This window comes from Myotis davidii, unplaced genomic scaffold, assembly GCF_000327345.1.
Source record: "Myotis davidii unplaced genomic scaffold, ASM32734v1 scaffold580, whole genome shotgun sequence".
Classification (NCBI taxonomy): domain Eukaryota; kingdom Metazoa; phylum Chordata; class Mammalia; order Chiroptera; family Vespertilionidae; genus Myotis; species Myotis davidii.
Genome location: NW_006293313.1, coordinates 2,546,320 through 2,553,131, shown reverse-complemented (window position 1 = coordinate 2,553,131; position 6,812 = coordinate 2,546,320). Strand labels below are relative to the sequence as shown.

The 6,812-nt window shown below is 33.9% G+C and overlaps 1 protein-coding gene across 1 annotated transcript in view; it reads right to left on the bottom strand.

Annotated features, from left to right (window-relative positions):
• Positions 1-6,812, bottom strand: part of RABGAP1L (RAB GTPase activating protein 1-like) — a 391,910-nt gene that overhangs the window by 265,001 nt on the left and 120,097 nt on the right.

Here is a 6,812-nt window from a genome sequence, read left to right as displayed (position 1 = left end):
ACCCATTTTAGTTACATTGGGGGGGGGGGCGCGGTATGCTAGGAAAACAAATAGCAGAAAAAACTGCATTAACAAAACAACCTCTTAAAGGACCTGGGAGGGGATAAAGTGAAAATCAATTCCCTTAATTTACTTGTTACTGTAGACTTCCTGCTGGAAAGTTTGTGGTGAAACAACATAGCTTGATAATTATTGGTGTGAAGATAAACTGGCTCATTCCTTTTGGAAAGCAATTTGGCAATATGTATAAATAATCTTAAAATATCTCCATACATTTTAACTGAGTATTTCTTTCTTAAAAATTGTAAGAATACTAAATAGCGACAATGTTTTATTTAAAAAGATGTTCATAAAGAATATACAATAACATCAAAAATGCTTATATTATAAATAACTGCATTTAAAAATCCTTCTTTTAAAATTAAAAAATATGTTTTATTGATTTCAGAGAAGAGAGAGGGAGAGAGAGAGAGAGAGAGAAACATCGGTGATGAAAGAGAATCATTGATTGGCTGCCTCCTGCATGCCCCCTACTGGGGATCAAACCTGCAACTCTGGCATGTGCCCTGACCAGGAATCAAACTGTGACCTCCTGGTTCATAGGTTGACGCTCAACCACTGAGCCATGCCAGCAGGGCCAAAATATCCTTTACTAGTAGTTAGAAAAAGTGTTAGTCCATAGTGGAAAAAAAAAAAGAAGAAAAAAATTGAAGAGTTGTTATATCTAATTATATATCAGTAATGGAACAATGGGTGATTTAATTTTCTTTTTTATGCCTTTAGACCCCTAAACTTCCTCAAGGGGTAATACTTCTTTAAAAATTAAAAAAACACACAAAATGAATCTTGATTGAAGATGAAAAAGGGGAAATTAGTTATGTAAAAGGGATGGAAATCAGGAGAGGCAGAATTTGGAAATAAGTTTACAGTGATTAGCTATAATTCATTCTTTTATAAAGTTGTCTGAAATTAAAAGGTACTAACATGAAAGGGCAAGTTGGTGGATATATGAAATAGACACAATATCAGCATTCGAATAATCTCTATAAGAAATCCTTGAGGTCTTCTCTTAACACCTCCAGTCTACCGAGTACTCTGAAAAGGATAGGAAGACCTAATGAATCTCTTAGATCTTTCATCTGAAGTCAAACTAATGAAAACCTGATAATTTGCTATCTTCTTTTTTTAATCCTCACCCAAGGATATGTTTTTTACTGATTTGAGAGAGAGAGAGAGAGAGAGAGAGAGAGAGAAACATCCATCAGTTGCCCCCCCCCATACATGCCATGACCAGTAAACTTTTAAGATCTTTGACACATATGTTTTTTTAGTTGCCTGGGAGTGGTGGAAGTAGGATAATAAACTAATCTTTGGGATATAGAGTTTTTCCTCAAAATCTATTTGAAGAGAGCAGCAATTTGAATGTATATCTATTTACAATTTTTAATTTTAATACAACTTCATTTTAAATTTTAACCTTTGGCAAGAAAAACATTTCACAAAAACCTAGATATACATTATACAGTGGTTCTTTCCTTTCAAATAAAGAACTATGCTCTACTTTAAAATTCATAACTGCAAGCATTTCTGAAAAACCAATTTTGAATCATCTTTTCCTTGTCAAAATAATAAATATAAGAAAATTCCAAATATATTTTAACTTATTAAAACCAGTATTTTCAGGAATTTTTTATTGGCTTCTCCACAAATTATCTTTTAATCTTCTCTACATCTATCATTTATAATATCAATTTAGCATTTTTATTATAAAATTCCTGGAAAAGTAAATGAAATAACTGTGAAGAGGCTATTAGCATAACATGTATGATCTAATAATACCTATTTTAAACTTCAAACTCTATTATGAACATAAGTGCTTTAAAATTGTATTTTACACTGAGTATATCCATGATCAATCGTTTGTGACAAGCATAACCTCAGACAAAACACTGGTCACCACTTGCTACAGTCTGCACTGCATTCAAAGATATAGTCTGACATTTTTTTCTAAAGATATTTTATTGGTTTTTAGAGAGAGGAAGAGATAAAAGCATTAACATGAGAGAGAATCATCCATCCACTGCCTCCTAGATGCCCCCTATTGGGGACCAAACCCATAACCTGGGCATGTGCCTTGACCCTGAATCAAACCAGCAACCTTTTGGTGCATGGGACAATGCCCAAACAACTGAGCCACACTGGCCAGGGCTATATTTTGAATTTGAATGAACAGGCTATATACATTTATACTTGATTTTGTGTTTGTGGGGGCCTCTCAACTAAAATAATGCCACAACTTTGAATTTATAAAGTTTATTCGGGCACTTTTAACTGGCATCAACCATATTTACACTTGCTTAAGTAGAAAACATAAAATAAAATTGGAGTCAAATATTTAAAGTCAAAGATAAAAGTGATTTCTCTTGAATAAAGTAGCATTTGGGAAAGTTTTAGAATTTTAGCAAATACTACCATTCAATAAATCTTACTCTATGTGCTATGTTTCTTGATATTTATCATCTATAAATTTTAGAATCTCAAAAATTAATATGGTCCCATTTGCTATGGTGAAGGTACTGATATCCTATATGTGTTTTATGTTTAATATCTATCAGACACACCAGACACTTGCTAGATTTATTACTGTGTTATTTTCACCTTCATGGGCAATCTACTAGTATACATATATACTAGTAAAAGCCTAAGTGACCGGCTGACTAGCTGACCGGCTGGTAGCTATGACGCACACTGACCACCAGGGAGCAGACACTCAACACAAGAGCGGAAACCATAGGCATGGAAACATGGAACAGACTAATGAATCTCAGAGGGAAGAGGGGAGGAGAGAGGGAGGGAAGAGATTAACCAAAAGTCTTATATGCATACTAGAGGCCCAGAGCACAAATGCACTGGTGGGTCCCAAGTCCTGGCCTGCGCCCTCCCACAATTTGAGACCCCTTGGGGGATGTCAGACTGCCGGTTTTGGCCTGGTCCCTGCAGGCCAGGCCGAGGAACCCCACCTGCCAGAGGGACCCCGCTCACTCTGCAGATGCCCTTCGAGCCCTGGCTACACCAGGTGCAGCTAGCTGTAGAGGGACCGTAGGAGGTTGGCTCTAGGGCATGTCTGGCCGGATTCGCCCAGTCCCACCCCTCCAGCCACCTTCTAATTAATTTCCTTTCAATGTGCACAAATTTGTGCACTGGGCCTCTAAACATATATAAGAATAGAATAAAATTAGCATTAAAAAGTTATAGATATGACCTTTTTAGATAGGGGGACTGAAAATAGAATCCTGCCAATCTATGAAATGCAGGGACATCCTCTGGTTAAAGATGTGGGAAAAAATGCTAGAAGGTGTCATCAGTGGTGCATAAAAAAACCTTACAGTGATTGATATCCATTTCAAATTCAGCAAATAACACTTCAAACCAATTGTGTTGAAGCAAAAATAAGAACATCTAATATCATAAGTAGAAGGTCATCAAATTTCTCTGAAAAACTATCTAAAATAACAAATATTATGAAAATCATATAAACTATCACCAAAGCAAAATATTTTTAAGACAAAACTGTATAATGTTACTTATAGAAAGAAAAAAAACTGTTCAGTGAAATGTCAAAATATTTTTTAAATAGACAGCATTATTTTTATTAAAACTATTTTCTCTTCCTAATTATTAAAAAAGTAAATGCTCATTGTAAAAATAAATTGTAAATAAAATATTAATAAAGAAATACCTAATCACATCACTTAATATTTTAAAAGATGCCCACTTTTACTATTTTTTAAAAAGTTATGAATATTTTAAATTATAGAGCAAAACTAGCACTGGATAAAACTTTCATTTCCAAGAAACACTGGTCATTTTGTTTTCCCTGATGTCTATATACTTGGTTGCAGAATATGCCACTTTCTACATAACCTTCTTTTTTTTTAAAATATATTTTATTGATTTTTCACAAAGAGGAAGGGAGAGAGATAGAGAGCCAGAAACATCGATGAGAGAGATACATCGATCAGCTGCCTCCTGCACATCTCCTACTGGGGATGTGCCCGCAACCCAGGTACATGCCCTTGACCGGAATCGAACCTGGGACCTCTCTGTCCACAGGCCGACGCTCTATCCACTGAGCCAAACCGGTTTCGGCTCTACATAACCTTCTTAATCTTACAATAGTTTTGCTCAGAGAAAAGGTCAACTGTTGGAACCTAAAACATCAAATTAGAGCATCCACAGTAACATAGGCTCCCGTGCACTGCCGGTGCTTCTACCTGAACACAAGTGATGCTATGCTCAGCATGTTACATAGCACTTCTCCACATCTTGTTCTTCTTTACTTGTTTACCACACACTTATGTATATATATATATAATTAGTTTTCAGGGTGGGGAAAGACAGAGCACAGTCCTTTAACACAACAACGTCATTTATGTCTACACTCACATAATAAATTATATATTCTGTCATTTATAACCAAATTGGATAATTATCACAGAACACTATATAATGATGAGAATAACGGCTATGCTTCCTGTTCTTAAAATGCATTATTCTGAAAAAGACAGAGTTGTTTCAAAATAAGTATTACCTTATTCTATAATATTACACATATTAAACTATGTCAAAAGAAAGTTAAGTGGCTTACCCTAGAGTTACACAGGAAACATTACAACAAATAGAGATTCTAAACCTAAAACTTGCCTCATAGTGGCTCCCCTTTCAGGCTACAATAAAGACTTCCATTTCTACTCTTCTTCAAAAAAAATTCTCTTTCAATAAGAAATTTATAGAGATTTTAAAAAACTATTCAAGGAAAACTTAACAAAAATGAACAAAAGTAATGTCAAGGAAATGCCATGCCTGGGGCTTCACTTTTACTATTTTAAAAAATAGCTTGATTATAGATTACAGATTATAGACTAACCTGGCAAGTTTGGGCTTATTAAAATTGCTGTTTTCATCAAAGAGATTTGTAAGATCAAGAAAAAAGATATCACCAGAACAGAAAAAGAAGTGAAGCAAAAGATTCAGGTGAGAAAAAAAGAAAGAGAATTTTTGTATGAAAGAGGTACAAAGGTTTGAAGGTGCTTTTTGGGGGGGGGGGGAGTATGTATAGTGATTAAGTGTGCAGGCTTTGGCTCCAGGACAACTGGGTGTTACTGAACTTCTGACACTGACTTTATTGAGTGACCTTGGATAAGTCACTTTTCTCTAGTTTCCTCCTCTCTATAATGGGAATAACAGTAGCTATCTCAAAGAGTCATAGTAGGATTAAATGTCATATGTAAAAGTTAACACGGTGCCTGGCGCATAACTGTTGTTAGAATTATTATGAGAAAAAGCTAGAAGAGGAAAATGCAATAAACATGACCTCATGGTTCCTATACAGGTCATCTACTGAGTCTTTTCTAACTATATGTACACTCCAAACTTAAGGAATCAAAATGTGTTTGTTCTCAAATAATACATATTGAAGGTCCTATTTATGACCACTGAAAAGTTATAGTATCATGTTTCATTGAACTGATCTAAACTTAAAATGTGCATTTCAACTTTTCCAAGATGCCAATTGCAAACTGGGGACAAGAATTAATGTAAGCAACCCAAACCACAGAAATATAAAACAGTTAAATTTTGATCCCAAACAAGTAAACTCTTGTTCCAAGTTAAGTATTTTATTAAACTGGAGCAAAGTCTGATTTTGATATATAGAATACTATTTTATTATTTACTTTAAACCTTTCTTACATTTTAAAAAGTATACAGGGTTTCAGAACAACCTCAATAGAATGATGACATTTCCACTAAAGGGCCTATGAAGTCAAACCACCAGTGTGCAACATGGTTGGCTTCCGTAGGCACATTCATTAATGCATTTCATAAAACAAACAAATCAAAAATGCTGAGAAGAAAAATACTCAGTAGTAGTTTGATATAAAATTTAAAATATCTATCAGGCAGGAAAATTATGGTTAAAAAAAGTAAGATTTAGATGTTTTACCACTCAGACCTGCTTCACTACTAATTCCCAAATGCCATTTTGCTACATCTAAACCTCTGACAATTTATTACACAATTCCATGTAGCACACTAAAAAATAAGCTAATTTAAACTTTGAATATGAAAACAGATCATTACAAAAGAAAATACTGAAAGCTGTCACCTGTATTTCATAATTAAGTATATTATATTCTCAGCAGCACTAAGAATACGGCTTGGTTTAATATAAATATCTAAATAACAGCTACACAAAAGTATTTTTTTCATTAAAATAAGTTTTTGTATATTTTTTCCCTATGTTGGTGACTTAAGCAACATTGATCTATATATTGTGCTAAGAAAACATTAGGCACAGATCACATAATTTCATTTACATTTTCTTTGTTGTAAAAAATATACTATGTGCAAACGCATATTACACAGATGATTGGTGGACAGAACAGTAAGTTTTGTAAACCTAACACAAAAAGGTCAATATTTTAGTCTTAAAAATAAAAAAAGACACACCAAGTAGCTTTAAGAGCAATGCCTCACTTCTGGGTGAGTACTCACCATCTGCATTAGAATTATTGTTGATTGTTTTAAAGGAAAACAAAGCTTTACTATATAGTAAAAGGGATACCACTTTGGGAATGTGAAAGAATTTAAAAGAAATCAGAAAAAATGTTTCTAAAAGTCATTAAAAAGATTTAACATAATATCTCATACTGGTTATCGATTGCTTTGTTGGAAGGAATAAATTATTTAGCATTTTGATTGCTCTGTGTAGTAGATTCTTTAATTAGCTAAGACACTTCTGAAGTAAGGTA